We start from the raw sequence: 17,071 nt of genomic DNA on the forward strand, positions 1-17,071 counted from the left end.
TGAAAGGGATAGTAAGATCAAGACACAGAGCGCGGGAAATACACACACACACACATACACACACACATCTCCAACAGGATCAAAGATAAAGAAGTGAAGAGATGGAAATAGAAACTGAGAAGGAGCGAATTCTCCAAACAATTCGCAGCTGATTTCAATCCTTGCCTGCTGCAATATGTAACTAAAGGCATCTGCTCTCAAGTTGGAGCTTGATCTTTGTCCGCCATTCTACCACACTCTGATCAACCAGATGTCGGGTGCACTGAGCTAGCTCCCCATGCAAAGTCCACTTGGGTTTGTAATTGGTCATGTGACGGTCTAAGCCTATGCAACCTATCTCTATCATTCCAAAGTGCAGCCTCTATGCTGTCATGGAGGATATCATTTTAGTCCATTAAAATGAAAACAGAAATATAATTTTGTTCACACAGTGAACAGCTGAGATCTGAAATGCATGGCCTGAAACTTTGGTTGAGCAGGATCGATTTAAGCATTGAAGGGGAAAGGAACTTTTGTTTCAAGATGAACAATATACAGCTTTCCCCAAGTGTTGACCATCTCACCATGTGGTGCTCCCTCAGCACTGACCCTCTGCCAATTCAACTTTCCCTAAGTGTTGACATTCTCAGAGAAGACACTCACTCTATATTTCAAGTACTGCAGCTCCCTCTCAGGCCCGAAATTTGAGTGTGTGAAACTTTTTTCTTTTACTATTCAGTCATGGGACATCGGCATGACTGGCTGGTCAAGTATTTATTGCCTGTCCCTAAATGCCTTTGACAAGGTGGTGATGAGCTGCCTGCTTGAACGGCTGTAGTCTATTTGTTGCAATTGAATTCACAATGTTGTTATTGAGGGAAATTCCACAAGGTGATTTATTTCCAAGTCAGGATGGTGAGAGGGGGGTGGGGAAGTGGTTTCCATTCATCTGCTGTCTTTGTCCTACTAAATTGAAATGATGGTGTGTTTGAAACGTGCTGTTTAAGGAGCCATGCTGAACATCGCTGGTGGAGGAGATGTGCTGATTATAAAGACCCACATGAGATTCGTATTTGGTCCACAATTCGAATGCACTCGGAACAGGATCACCAAACCTTTACAAAGACCAACTTTACACGTTCAGTGAGATCTCAGCAGGCGTAGTGAGTCTAGTCACTCAATTCCAAGGACTGATGAAGTGAGTAGCACTGTCCCGTTCTGTATCCTTGGCCGCCACTTCCGTTATATTCCTTTGGCCATTCTTTCAGCAATGATTGGCCTTCTCTGTGTCTCACATGTTCGGCACAAACGGTCATTACTGGTCACTGAAAACATTTTTTAAAATCTGTTTCTTAAATATCTGCCATTTCTCCATCGCAGGTTATTCATTCAAACAAGTCTTTATCCAATTTAGAATTTCTGTTTTAGAGTATTCACCTTTCTGCAAAAACACCTTTTGTCTCTGATCTATTCAACCTGTGCCCCTTTGGTCCTGGATTGGAATATTGAATAAATAGAGATTCCTGGTCCAATTCCTTTACTGGAACCGATAAAGTCTCAAAACTGAACATTCTGGCAAAAAAAAAATGCTCTTTAGATGAAAGGGGCGTAGGCAGAACATGTAGGACATTGGTTCATGTACAGAATACAGGGAAATAGAACATAAAATATAGAACAATACAACGCAGAACAAGCCCTTCGGCCCACGATGTTGTTCCGACCTGTGAACTAACCTAAACCCGTTCCCTTACATTATCCCATCATCATCCATGTGCTTATCCAAGGATTATTTAAATCTCAGTAATGTAGCTGAGTTAACTACATTGGCAGGTAGGGCATTCCTCGCCCTTACCACTCTCTGAGTAAAGAACCTGCCTCTGACATCTGTCTGAAATCTATCACCCCTCAATTTGTAGTTATGCCCTTTCGTACAAGCTGACATCATCATCCTAGGAAAAAGGATTTCACTGTCTACCGATCTAATCCTCTGATCATCTTGTATGTCTCTATCAAATCTTCTCTTAGCCTTCTTCTTTGCAATAAGAACAGACCCAAATCTCTCAGTCTTTCCTCATAAGACCTTCCCTCCAGACCAGGCAACATCCTGGTAAATCTCCTCTGCACCTTTTCCGATGCTTCCACATCCTTCCTGTATTGGGACGACCAGAATTGTACAAGATATTCCAAGTGTGGCCGCACTAGTGTTTTGTACAGTTGTAGCATGACATTGCGGCTCCGGAACTCAATCCATTTAACGATTAAACCTAACACACCATACGCCTTCTTAACAGCACGATAAACGTGGGTGGCAACTTTCTGGGATCTATATACATGGACCCCAAGATCCCTCTGCACATCCACATTATCAAGAATCTTTCCATTGTGCCAGTATTTTGCCTCCCCGTTATTCTTCCCAATGTGAAGCATCTCACATTTACCTGCATTGAACTCCATTTGCCACCTCTCAGCCCAATTCTGCAGTTTATCCAAGTAACCCTGTAACCTGCAATATCTTTCCACACTGTCCACTACTCCACCGACTTTAATGTCATGTTTGTGAGACATGACCTGTCCTTGAGAATCCATGTTGACTATCTGCAATCAAATTGTTGCTTGCTAGGTAAGTATAAATCCAATCCCTTATCATCCTTCCCAAAACTTTTCCTACAGCAGAATTAAGGCTCACTGGTCTACAATTGCCTGGGTCATCTCTGCTGCCCCTCTTGATCAAGGGCATAACATTTGCAATGCTCCAGTCCTCTGGCACTAAACCATTGGACAATGGTGACTCAAAGATCAAAGCCAAAAGCTCCAACTCCTCCTCACTCGCTTCCCATAGCATCCTCAGATAAATCCCATCCTGCCCAGGGGACTTGTCTACTTTCACTCCTTCAAGAATTGATAACACCTCTTCCTTATTGACCTCGATGCTTTCTCGTCTAATATCTCGTACCTCATTCTTCTCCTCTACAATATTCTCCTTTTCCTGAGTGAAAACCGATGAGGAATATTCGTTTAGCACCTCTCCGATCTCCACTTCCCACTTCTGTCTTTGTCTGGCCCTATTCCTACCCTATTCATCCTTTTATTCCTCACATACCTATAGAAAGCTTTAGGGTTCTCCTTTATTCTATTTGCTAAAGACTGTTCATGTCATCCCTTTGCTCTTCTTAGTTCTCTCTTTAAATCCTTCCTAGCTCTTCCGCAACAATCCATTGCCTCACCTGAACCATCTCGTCTCATCGTCACATAAATCTACTTCTGCTTAATGAGCGATGCAATTTCTGTCATATACCACGGTTCCCTTATCACTTCCTCCCTGCCTGACAGGGACATACCTATTAAGGACATGCAATATCTGTTCATTAAACCAGCTCCAAATTTCTATTGTCCCATCCCCTGCATTTTGCTACCCCATTCTATGCATCCTAAGTCTTGCCCAATCACATTATAATTGCCCTTGTCCCATCGATATCTCTTGCCCTGTGGCATGTACCAAACCCTTTCCATCGCTAAACTAAACGTAACTGAATTATGGTCACTTTCTCCAAAGTGCTCACCTACCTCTAAATCAAATACCATCATTACCAAGTACCAGATCCAGTGTGGTCTCCCTTCTTGTTGGCCCTTCGACCTACTGCACCAGAAAACGCTCCTGCACACATTGGAGAAAAACTGATCCATCCGACCTACTAGAGTTATAGCATTTCCAGTCAATGTTGGGGAAGTTAAAGTGTCCCATGATGGTTTATGTTTGTTTCAGATTGGACAGCGTAACAGAGTGTGATCAAACAGGTGTTCATTTAATGACCTCTGCTCTTTTTTCTTTTATATCATATAATACACAAGAAAAAGTAATGTAGCAAACTTTAGAGGTGTGTTATGTGCTCTCTGGTGAAATAAACTCACTGGACAGGAAAATTGAAATACGTTGAGATGTGATATTGCTAACTCTGTTTAAACTAATGTGGCAGTTGGATAGGGAATCAAATGAGGAGGTTGGTGGACAGGAAGTAGGTAATAACTAAAACCTGTAAGTAACTAGATAATGAAGTCAGCGTGAGGAAGGGGAAGAGTAGGCAGGAACCAAAGGATGAGTGTGAAAAGACTGGTGGTCTGAGGTGCATTTATTTTAATTCAAGAAGTATAGTAGGTAAGGCAGATGAACTTAAGGCTTGGATTAGTGCCTGGGAGTATGATGTTATTAGTGCCGGGGAGTATGATTAGATTAGATAAGATTACATTACAGTGTGGAAACAGGCCCTTCGGCCCAACAAGTCCACACTGACCCGCCGAAGCGCAACCCACCCATACCCCTACATTTACCCCTTACCTAACACTACGGGCAATTTAGCATGGCCAATTCACCTGACCTATGGGAGGAAACCGGAGCACCCGGAGGAAACCCACGCAGACACGGGGAGAACGTGCAAACTCCACACAGTCAGTCACCTGAGGCGGGAATTGAACCCGGGTGTCTGGCGCTGTGAGGCAACAGTGCTAACCACTGTGCCACCGTGCCGCCTACTGTTATTGCTATTACTGAGACTTCGTTGAGGGAAGGGCATGATTGGCAATTAAATACCCCAGGGTATCGATGCTTCAGCACGACAGAGAGGGAGATAAAATGGCTACAGGAGTTGGAATACTGGTCAAAGAAGATATAACAAATGTGTCAAAGGAGGGCACGATAGAAGACTCGTGCAGTGGGGAAATATGGGCAGAACTCAGAAACAATGTTGCGATTGCACTACAGGCCTCTCAACAGCGAGCGTGAGATAGATGTTCAAATATGTAGTGAGATCATAGAAAGATATCACAGCAACAGGGTGGTGGTCATAGAATCATAGAGATGTACAGCATAGAAACAGATCCTTCGGTCCAACCTGTCCACGCCGACCAGATATCCCAACCCAATCTAGTCCCACCTGCCAGCACCCGGCCCATATCCCTCCAAACGCTTTCTATTCATATACCCATCCAAATGCCTCTTAAATGTTGCAATTGTACCAGCCTCCACCACATTGTCTGGCAGCTCATTCCATACATGTACCACGCTCTGCGTGAAAACGTTGCCCCTGAGGTCTCTTTTATATCTTTCCCCTCTCACCCTCAACCTATGCCCTCCAGTTCTGGACTCCCCAACCCCAGGGAAAACACTTTGCCTATTTATCCTATCCATGCCCCTCATAATTTTGTAAACCTCTATAAGGTCACCCCTCAACTTTCGACACTTCAGGGAAAACAGCCCCAGCCTGTTCAGCCTCTCCATATAGCTCAAATCTTCCAACTCTGACAACATCCTTGTAAATCTTTTCTGAACTCTTTCAAGTTTCACAACATCTTTCCGATAGGAAGGAAACCAGAATTGCACGCAATATTCCAACAGTGGCCTAACCAGTGTCCTGTACAACCACAACATGACCTCCCAACTCCTGTACTCAATACTCTGACCAATAAAGGAAAGCATACCAAACGCCTTCTTCACTGTCCTACCTGCGATTCCACTTTCAAGGAGCTATGAACCTGCACTCCAAGGTCTTTCAGAGATTTTGATTTTCCCTACATTGACCAATGCATCACCTCAAATTTGCGTGGATTGAGCTTCATCTGCCACGTCTGCGCCCAACTCTCCAGTCTATCTATATTGTCCTGTATTCTTTAACAGTCCCCTATGCTTTCCGCTATTCAACCAATCTTCGTGTTATCTGCAAACTTACTGATCAGACCAACAATGTTCTCTTCCAGGTCATTTAAGTATATCACAAACAGCAGTGACCCCAGCATTAATTCCTGATGCAACAAAGATATCTGTCAGGGCCCCAGCTATTTCCTGTCTCGCCTCCAGGTGAGTGCCTGGAATGCATTGCCAGCGGAAGTGGTAGGGGCGGGAAAGATAGCGTTCTTTAAGATGTATCTATCAGATACATGAATGGGTAGAGACCAAAGGAATACAGATCCTTACAAAATAGGCAGAAGGTTTAGATAGAGGATCTAGATCAGAGCAGGCTTGGAGGGCCAAAGGGCCTGTTCCTGTGCTAGAAGGTTCTTTGTTCTTTGTTGTTTGTTTTTTATGAAGGTACTCAAATCCCTATTCCTGGCCAATCTACACATTCACCCAGTGACATTGCTCCCCTGTGTAAGGGCAGTTTACTGATTGAATATTGTAACATTGTAACATGAAGTTACTGACTGCAACTTACATGCAATTTATATATTGCTTCAAAATCTATGATCCCACACTGCCCCATCTATTCTCACAACTGAGACATTTGAAGCTTTAGACTTTCTCTGTTCTGTTGCCAATGCTGGGAGCCAGGCCCTTCAAGTCGTTTTGAGGTCCCAGGGTCAAATGACATGAGGCATACCTTCTGCAGGAACGTCCAGTACAAGGCAACGTGACGTTAAAATTACAATTGGTCAGTTTCACAGTAATCCCCAGAGAAGAAAAAAATTGAAAAGGACACCAAACTCCTAAAAAAAAAACACCCTGATGGAATACCCATTGAAACCTTTAAAAACTGAAATGAAATAACATTAGTCTGAGAAGAGTAATGGAAATTAATCAACTGAGTTCAGAATATGTCAAAATTTTATTTTTAGTGCAAAGGTATACTTTATTCACAAATCATCTCAGCTACAATACAAAGTAGCTTGCTTAAGCTATTGTACAGAGTACACTACTATTATGTCATTCCTCATTTTCGATGCTAATCACTTATTAAAACAGAATCTTTATTGCACAGGACACGAATACATATACACTGTCATTGAAGCCATGAGGAAATGTCCAAATATAACAGGCCCTCAGAATATTTTGGAAGAAATCATTTAGACAGTGACCTTTCCCCACGGCACCTTGGCAGCAGCTGCCCCAAGTTTCAGTTCATCCGGCAGCACGTATTCCTGAACGTTGGAAGGTGTCAGTCTACAACACTCTATCGAGGCCAACTCCTTGCTCTGCAAAACTGACAAGTTTTGAGCGGACTGAAGAACGTCTTTCACCAATTGGTTGTCCAGACACAGTCGATGTGTGTCACAGTGTGCGTCCTGTGGAACAAACCGGAGAGAACAGAGTTCTATGCGACGGAGCTGCTTGGGACCAAGCTCAGAAAAATTTACTGAAAGAATTGGCGAGATTGTTCATTAAAAACTGCTAAATTCCTGTCGTCATAAGAGAGGGCACCTGATCGTGACTTGATCTGAGGGCCAGCATTCTTACATGGGAACTTCAGCTGGGGCCAAAATTGAACCCATGTTGTTGGCGTCACCCTGAATTTTGGGCTGACTAACTGAGCTCACCAAGTCCACTGCTCAGTCAGTAAGTAGTTCGTTCTTTTCCTGCACTTCCATTTAATCGAGTCCACTTTATTTGCTGCACATATCGCTCGTTATTGAGGGAAACAAAAGACAGACTGAGCTCTGGTTTTGCGGAACACCTCAGTTCTGTCCACAGAAATGACTTTTTCCTTCCAGTTGCCTACTATTTCCATATATCACTTGCTCTTTCGCCAGTATCTCCGCCTTGGGCTTGCTGCAATGTTCCGGTGCAAAATGGAAGAACAGCATCCCGCTTTCTGCTTGGGAAACCTTCAGACTTCATGACTCAGGGCCAAAGGCAATATATTTAGGGCCTGAGCACCTTTTTGATGTTTTCTGCTCACATCCCATACCCCAGAGCTTGTCACCACACGGGCTGCTTTATCACAATCAAACAACTTCCACCCACTAAAGGCCTGCGTTATCATTCTTACTTTCTGCCCGGTTCACCACCATCTATCCGTTTGCCTGACTAATTTTTACTCCCTCCGTGGTCTCCATCTGCAGCAATTTTTCATTCATCTGCCCTCCCACACCCTCCCCTCCTAACAGCTTAAATGCCGCCTTTATTGGCTAAAATCAGTACTGAAGAAAACTAACTGCTTTCTCTCCACAGATTCTTCCAGACCTGCTGGGTTTTTCCCGAAGTTTCTGTTTCTGTTTCGGATTTCCAGCATTACAGTTGTTTCTGTGTTACTCTGGTTCATTCTTCAATTTAGATTACAAATCATTCATTTGTTGTAAATTAAAATCATTAAAACGCCGTAAAGGTGCGCGAAATAATGATATAACAGTTCCATCAAAAAGAAACAAAAGTCATGAGAAATTGACTAGGAAGCTAATATGGAGACTACGTGCAGTTTGAGGAAACAGAACCTATACACTCCAGGATTTGAAAGAATGAGTGGCAATCTCATTGAATTTTACAAAATGTTTCGAAGGGGGATGTGGGTCAGGTGATTCCTTTGGCTGGTGAGTCCAGGATAAGATAGTATAGTCTCAGAATTAGAAGTGCATTATATAGGATCAAGAAATGAATATCATAAATTGAATGAGAATTCAGACCTTCCAGTCAGTTGCGCCATTTAATAGGGCCATGCCTGATGGATAACAACAATACCTTTTTACTGAAACATTTTCGACAACTCTGCACCCCACTCGGAATCAGAAGTCAATGCATCTCTTTCTGAAGCATACTCAAATACTGAGCTTCCACAACACGCTGTACTTGTGAATTCCAATCGTTCACAAACTTCTGATTATAATGAAGAAAATTGTCCCTATCTGAGGTTCAAGTGGGATTCCCCACAATTTAATTAATTGCCCCACCCCGATTCTCAAATCTCCAAACAGAGGAAATGTACGAATTATATCCATGCTGTCTGTCCATTAAAGTGTTTAGCACGTTTCAATGAGATCATCTCTCATTGTTTAAAATTCTGTACAATAAAAGTCTAAATTTCCAAATCTCTATTCATAGGACAGTCCCGCAAGCAGAGGAGCAGGTCTGACGAAGGCCAAACTCAGTAAAGTATACCGAATGCTGAAGGTCTGAAGCAAAAGGATAAAGTGTTGCAGAAACGCAGGAGGTCTGGTAGCATCTGTGCAGAGAAGAAACGGAGTTAATATTGTTAACAGAGTTAACATCTATCGAGATTGAAAGCGAGAATAGGCGTAATGTCTGTGATGTATCCAGATGGTGAGTGACAATACGATCGAGTTCATTGATATATCTGGATCGAGAATGTCAATAAGACTGAGGTCATTGATATATCTGAATGGGTGGTGAGTATAAGAGTGAGGGTCAGCGAGGCATCCGGATCGACTGTGACAATGTCAGAGAGGTCAGTGATGCATCTGGAGTGAAAGTGACAAGAGGAGGAAGGTCAGTGATGTATCTGGATGGACAGTCACATTCAAAGAGAGGTCTGTGATGTATCCTCTGTTGGAAGTCCACCCTGAGTCTGCTTTCCTCAGGAAGGGCAATAAATTCCCCTACGTGGTCCTTCATTTATCTCCAGAAACTGGGGAAATAGGGACTGAGGACGAATGCTGACCTCGGCAAAAATGCACACACTCAGAAAATGAAAAGAATCATATTTCAATCTGAGAGAAGTGTTCTTGCATGAAGCAGGCAACTTGCACCCTAGAGTACAGAAGAACAGCTCTGAAATATATTTTCACAACTGGAATAGAGCAGCTTCAGTTGAAATAATTTGTGATCTCTGCAATGGGTCGTGGTGTTTGAGAGGAGAGCGTTATTGCTTGAATATTCCACATTATCTTTTTGTTATTTTATTATGACATGCTGAATAACAAATATCCTGAATGGGATTGAACTCGTAATTGTAATTAGTTTCGTCATTTGCAGAATTTTGAAAAACAGCAACAAAGTTGAGCAATATTTCAACCTTGATATCCCCATGGAGATTCGACACAGTATAAGGCAGTGTCTCTGGAAATGCATCAGAGTTTAAAACAAGGAGATTGTCAGCTGCCTGAAGGGACAGATCGTCTTGCATGGAAAAATGCATCACCCAATTCAACACGTGATGAAAGTGTTCTACACCATCCTTGCTCTTATTGGAGTCCCTGGTATGGCATTATGACATTAGAACTTTGTTTTCATCAGCTGCTAATCTGCTGCCTAGTTTTATCTTTCGAACAACAACATCTGCAGCTCGCGGACTGATTAGCTTTCTCCAGACACTGAAACAGTGATAGCAATTCACTGAGCAACATTCCTGGTAAAATTGTCCAATGACCGAGACTCCCTGCTACAGTAGCTTTTTCTGATCTCAGTATTCTGTCACCTGTTTCAGTTTCACGGGATTTCAGGATATGAAGAGCAATCATGCAAGCTAGTTCTGACGAAGGGTCACTGGACTCGAAATGTGAATGTGAGAGGTGCAAGTTTTAAAAGGGACAGAGGATGGTGCCTATATGGAATGAGCTGCCAGAGGAAGTGGTGGAGGCTGATGCAACTACAACCTCACTCTTATTCACATTCTCTACTCAAATAATCAATGATCCCAAAACGTTTTTTCTTTCTCTCCCATAGATGATGCCACTAATGCTGCAATGGTGCTGATCGTTTTGTTTTCCAAATGAGGCCTCTCCAATTTTCTCTTGAATTTACAAGACTAGGGTGTCATCTGAGCATAATCTCTGTGGCGATTGGGCTGGAGGACAATCTTAAAGTTCAAACTCACTGAACTCCAGCCACTTACACTCAAACAATGCATTGGTTTTTGTTGGTAAAATCTGTCTGAAATAGACAAGGGGAATTTCGGATCAGTAATTCACCGCATCTTTTCCTATTTGTTTTCCACAGTTAATTGTCTGGCGATTGTTATTCTCTCTCGTGGAAAGTGTGGTATTTCCCCTTGCACTACTCGATACCTGGTAGTGATGGCAGCTGCTGATCTGATGGTCATTATCACTGATGTTATACTGAAGAGTTTTCACTTTTATTATTACCCGCGGTCTTTCCTTGATATCACTCCTGTGTGTAGCATTACTGGGTCCTAATACGTGCAGCCACTGACTGGTCTGTCTGGTTCACAGTCACTTTCTCCTTTGACCGATTTGTGACCATTTGTTGCCAGAAGCTGAGAACGAAATATTGCACGGAGAAAACTGCGACTTTGGTTCTCGCCACAACTTGCACCCTGTTCTGTTTGAAAAATATCCCCTTCTATTTTCAATATGAACCTTGGGTAATAACGAACAATGCATCATTTTACTGTAAAACAAAGTCAAGCTATTTTACTGAGACTGGGTGGGTGGTATTAGATTGGCTTGATACAGTTTTGACTCCTTTACTGCCATTCGTTTTAATTCTGTTGCTCAATGCTCTGACAGTTAGATACATTTTAGTGACCAACCGAGTCCGGAAGAGGCTGAAGGGTGACAGCAAAGGAGAGAATCGCAGAGACCCAGAGATAGTGAGCAGAAGGAAATCTGTGATTTTGCTGTTCACCATATCTGGAAGCTTTATCGTCCTGTGGTCAATCGTTGTTGCCGAATTTTTATATTATGTCATTCCCAAAATCAATCCTGCCAATGACTCATCGTTTGTTTTTATTTTCAATAAAGTTGGTTATATGCTGCGGAAGCTAAGTTGTTGCACAAATACATTTATTTATGCAGCAACATTATCTAGGTTCAGAGCAAAGATCAGCAAAGCAGTAAAATACCTGGTGACACGAATACCTTGCATTTTGAATAAATAAAACGACCCAGTGAAGCCCACAGTCGGGTTCTAATGTTTCAAGAGCATGGAATTTTGTTTTAATTCACTCGTGGGACATCGGCATTGCTGGTTGCGTCAATGTTTATTGCTCGCTCCCAGTTGCCCTTTGAGCAGTTGGTGGAGAGCTTTCTCTTGAACCGCTGCAATTCATGTGATGTAAATAAACCCAGAAAACAATAAAGACAAAATTGCACAGAGCTACATAGAAGCATAGATACATAATATTACATTAACCACTCAACAGGCACAACTACACAGGGACAGGTACAGACACACACCCACAGATACACACAGGCAGATAATTGCACTGTAATGCACACATTTTTATATGCTAACAAATATATAGATGCATATACACAGTTAGATCGCCATTCACATGGATGCACAGATGGACACAGCCATATACACTGATACAGAGACAGAAGCCCACATAGGTAGGCTAAAGTGCACACATAGACAGAAACGGAAATACATACAGAGAGAAAGAGAGACAAGCACATGTATATAATGCGGAGAGACACATTAACATACAAAAACATGCAGGCACTCACAAACATATGCTTGTATGCATGCAGAGATGTCCACATTCATACACACAGATATGCAGGGACACATATGTATATAAACACACACAGACATGCACGTATAACCACATGGATATGGCTGAAGACAACAAAAATGAAGCAGCTAATACAATTCCTTGGTCTTAAGACTAAATGAAAAATTAACAAATGTTCAGGAAGGTATGAGTATACTAGAAGTTTGCACAACATTTTAGCTGTATTCCTCTGCTTTTAACAAAATTTTAAATGAAACAAGCAAGTGTTGTCAATTTAGCAATCTGAAAGGCTGCATTTGGAAGGATGGAAGCAATTTAAATAAATGGCCATCCCTGATTTTTCCAGACGTTACCAAATCGTAGTTAATAGTGGTCACATCGGGCTGTGTGCTGTATTGCTATAGGATGTTGAATCAGCAACAGAGAACCCCGGAGAGTACTTCTCTTAGAAACAATACCAGTCATGGTAAAAATACTCTCCCAGAGAAAAAGATTCTTTGGGATTGCTGATGGCTTCTCAACACTTTAAAGTTTGTATCCAACAAAGAACAATAAAATGCTACACTGCACTGATCATAATTCACTGGCCTTTGCTGAAATATTACTAATGAAGAATGGAAGACTCTTCAGTCGGACTGATTGTTGCAATCATTTAATGGCAAGATCATACGCATTGTTTGAAAACTTAATTTAATTGCTGATGTAGTGTTCCAATTGACAAAATGCTGGATAAATGAAGGTTTGAAGGAATGCTAAGATTGTATAAGGTCGTAAGAGAGTACAAATAATAAATGTACTGGAGTCTTGCCTTTTATGTTTTTGACCATCATGTATTTTGTAAGGCAATGCATTTAGAAATGTAATTTCATTTTTTCTCAGGACGAACATATTTAAAGATCGTTTCTAAAATATCTGGCGTTTAATTGTGGACTAAAATGATAAAAGAGCTATTTTAAAAGGAAAGGATTAGTGGAGAATTGCTGCATGGTTTGAAAGCAATTCACCTGTCAGTGAGAGCAAACCAATGATTGAAGTATGGTTGCACATGAACTGTGCTATTTCCAGATGCATTATGTCGCTGATTGGTCTGTGAACTAGTGACCAATTATCAATGACAAAGGCTCTCAACCTGCCAACAGCCACGTGATGGTGGTTTAGGTCCCTGACTAGTTGGGACTCTAAACAAAATACATAGAATCATCTTAGGAGTTCTCTCCTTTCTCCGCAGTAAAAGCTACATGAAGTCTGAAGAAAACAGGTTTGTATTTGCTCCAGCAGTTGTTGTTAGCTCTGTCGTTTCATGAACACATTAAAGAATGATCATATGTGTGAATCCGTCCTCGCACCTTTTGTCAATCAATGAGAGTCACCAGGTAATAAAGATATTGAAGCAGCATTCTGACGAGCACAAGAACCAATGCAACCACCTTATCTTACACGTGAAGCGGATCCATGGAACTCCCTTCTCCGTCTCTTCCTCCATATACAACACCTATATTTTTGTCTCCTCTGTGTGTGTGCATTTATATGTGTGTGTGTGCGTGCACACATGCAGCTGTGTGTGTGTGCTTATGATAGGATTTGCAGGTATGTATGTAGGTGTGGGCTGTAGGTGAAGAAGTTGATGTGTGTATGACGCAGTGTGCGTGTGTTAGCATATGCATTCCTGTGGAAGTGTGTGTGTGTGTGTGTGTGTGTGTGTGTGTGTGTGTGTGTGTGTGTGTGTGTGTGTGTGTGTGTGTGTGTGTGTGTGTGTGTGTGTGTGTGTGTAAAAATGAGTCCCAAAGGGATTAGAAATTTGATTATTTTGGTTATACGCTAATGGCTCTTGTTAATTTGGCTGTATCTGAAGTCTATTCACTTTTATTAAATTATATGTTCCAATCGGTACAAAGGCATGGACCATTCTTTCTGTTACCCTTGTTCTAAAAGACAGGTAAGTTGAGGAATGCAGTGGACATTTTGAAATTATTAACTTTGTGTAACAATTGCGAGAATAGCAATGCTTCATTTCCAGTGCAACCCGTGGAGCTGTTTCATCACTAACTCACCTCAGAAAATTAAAGACAAATGAGTCCTAAAGAAATTAGACGACATGGTGAAGATAGTTTTCTTTCACTCTTATTGAATTAAATAAATTGCTTCTGTGGGTAGATTTTAAAAAGTTTCAAAAACTAAGTCGTATTATCATGTTACAATTGTCCTCATTTCAATATACAGTAGTCATTCATGTTTTAGAATTAATCTTACAATAAACTCTCATAAGCAATTGTTGAAAAAAAGTTTTAGTGACCTGCCTATATCCTCGGGCCCACGTTTGCATATCTCTAACCAGGGAATCTGAAGTTTAGAAAATTGTTTTTCAAGCAAATTCAAATTTTGTCTCCAGTATTCCGTTCGCATTCCTATTAACCACTGAACACAGATCCTGGTTCTTTCTGATTCATGAATGAACGCTCCCAAATCCTTCCGTGTTGTAGCTTTCTGCAGTCTTTCTCTGTTTAGATAATATTCAAATTCCGTATTCTTCCAGTCAAAGTGCATCACCTCATATTTCCATTCATAATATTCCAGGTGCCAAGTTTTCACCCACTCATTTAATCCCTCTATAACCCTCTGGAGAGTCTGATACCCTGAATCACTTGCCTTTCCGCTGATTTGTGTGTCATTCACAAACGTGCTGATAGTACATTCATTTCCCTCATCCAAGTAATTAACGTATATATTAGCAATAACTGTGGCCCCACCACTGATCCCTATCACACTTGTCTAGTTATAAGTTGCCATCCTGAAATTTCGACTACCCCCACCCCTTTATGGCCACTTTCTGTTCTATGAGTTGGTCAATCCTCTGTTCATGTTAATGTTGCACCCCCAACTTCATGGGCATAGATCTCATTAAGTGGAGAAAGATAGAGCATACTCCCACTCCCCCCTCCAGGCCCTCTCGTTTGTGACCACTAACGCCTGAATTTTGTGACAGCTGTGTCCCCTGAAACATGCCCATCGGATAGACTTCTGTGACCTCGGTCTCCCGGGTGACAGGCTCCATCCCCAACCATTGTGACCCCAGTAGCAGACCCCATCCTTGACCTCTATGACTCCAGTGTTCCCAGTAACAGGCCCAATTCGATGACCATTGTGAAACCAGTATCCATGCTAATAGACCCCTCCCCGTTCCCTTGTACCATGGTGTCAGTAATCGGCCCCACCCCTGATCGTTGTGAACATGGTGTTCCTGGTAACAGAGCTGCTCCCTGGTGGTTGTCAACCCCTATCCCCAGTAATAGCTCCCACCCCCTAACTGTTGTGATCACAGTATGCCCGATAATGAATCCCAGCGTCTGACTATTGTGAAGCCATATCCCCAGTAATGGAACCTGGTCTCTGCTGTCAGGTGGCCCGTGATGGAGGAGAAAGTGAGGTCTGCAGATGCTGGAGATCAGAGCTGGAAATGTGTTGCTGGAAAAGCGCAGCAGGTCAGGCAGCATCCAGGGAACAGGAGAATCGACGTTTCGGGCATAAGCCCTTCCTGAAGAAGGGCTTATGCCCGAAACGTCGATTCTCCTGTTCCCTGGATGCTGCCTGACCTGCTGCGCTTTTCCAGCAACACATTTCCGGCCCGTGGTGGAGGACTATTTGATCACTGAGAGACTGCACAAACATATCCGCTAATTTGAGGATATCATCGGCAGGAGCAGCTTCCATTCCAACTGGGTCACGGACTGCTAGCATCAAAGAAGATGGTGCCCAGAGAGTTTGTGGCAGCTTTCAGAATCTTCCCATTCCCCTCCTCAACACTGCCTTTCAGCTCCTTCCATTCCCTGCTGGCCTTCAATCAAATACATTCAGACATTTCTCTGAAACTCAGCCTCAAAAGCAATCACCAGATTTTCAGGGAGACAAAGGAACAGGAGTCGGCCATTCAACCCCTCTCCTGATGAAGGGCTCCTGCCCGAAACGTAGATTTTCCTGCTCCTCGGATGTTGGCTGATCTACTGTGCTTTTCCAGCACCACTCTAATCTTGACCCACATTCAACCCCTCAAGCCTGTTGTGTGATGCAATAAGATCATGGCTGAGCTAACCCCATGTGCCTAAACCTGACCCATAAACCTTAATACCTTTTCTTAACAAAAATTCGTATTTATCTCAGATTTAAAACTAACAAATCATCTAGCATCCAGCTGGACATAGATAAGATGCACAGCTAGGCAGAGACATGGCAAATAGAGCTCAATGCAGAAACGTGTGAGGAAGTTATCTTCAGAAGAAATAACAGGAATGTAGAGTACTGGGCTAATGGTAAAATTCTTGGCAGAGTAGATGACCAGAGAGATCTCAGTGTCCAGGTGCATAAATTCCTGAAAATTGCCAGGTCGATAGGGCTATTAGGAAGGCATATGGTGTGTTGGCGTTTATTGGTAGGGCGATTGAGTTTCAGAGACACAAAGTGTACAGGAGAGTGGTAAGGCCGCACCTGGGATATTGCATACAGTTCTGGTCACCGAATTATAGGAAGGATGTGGAAACTTTGTAAAGGGTCCAGAGGAGATTTACTACGATGTTGTCTGGTATGGAAGGAAGGTCTTACGAGAAATGGCTGAGGGAACCGAAGCTATTTTCGTTGGAAAGAAGAAGATTGAGAGTTGACTTTATAGAGACGTATAAGATAATCAGAAGTTTAGATAGGGTAGACAGTGAGACCCTTTTTCTTCGAATGATGATGGCTAATACGTGGGTACACAGCTTTAAACTGAGGGGCGATAGATTTAGGACATATAAAAGGGGTCGTTTCTGTACTCAGAGAGTAGCAGGGGCGTGGAACGGCGTGCCTGTGACAGTAGTAGACTCGCTGATGTTAAGGGAATTTAATCGGCATTTTTCATACATATGGATAATAATGGCATTGTACAGGTTAGATGGGCACCAGATTAATTCAACATATTGGTGCAACAT

At 42.4% G+C, this 17,071-nt stretch overlaps 1 pseudogene; it reads left to right on the forward strand.

The window, feature by feature from the left end:
- The first annotated feature begins 9,827 nt into the window (after positions 1 to 9,827).
- On the forward strand, positions 9,828 to 11,534 carry LOC148138326 (putative G protein-coupled receptor 139; annotated as a pseudogene).
- Positions 11,535 to 17,071: the final 5,537 nt, after the last annotated feature.

This window comes from Chiloscyllium plagiosum, unplaced genomic scaffold (genome assembly GCF_037043375.1).
Source record: "Chiloscyllium plagiosum isolate Xiang-an unplaced genomic scaffold, Cpla_swu_hap1 HiC_scaffold_40, whole genome shotgun sequence".
Taxonomy (NCBI): Eukaryota; Metazoa; Chordata; class Chondrichthyes; order Orectolobiformes; family Hemiscylliidae; genus Chiloscyllium; species Chiloscyllium plagiosum.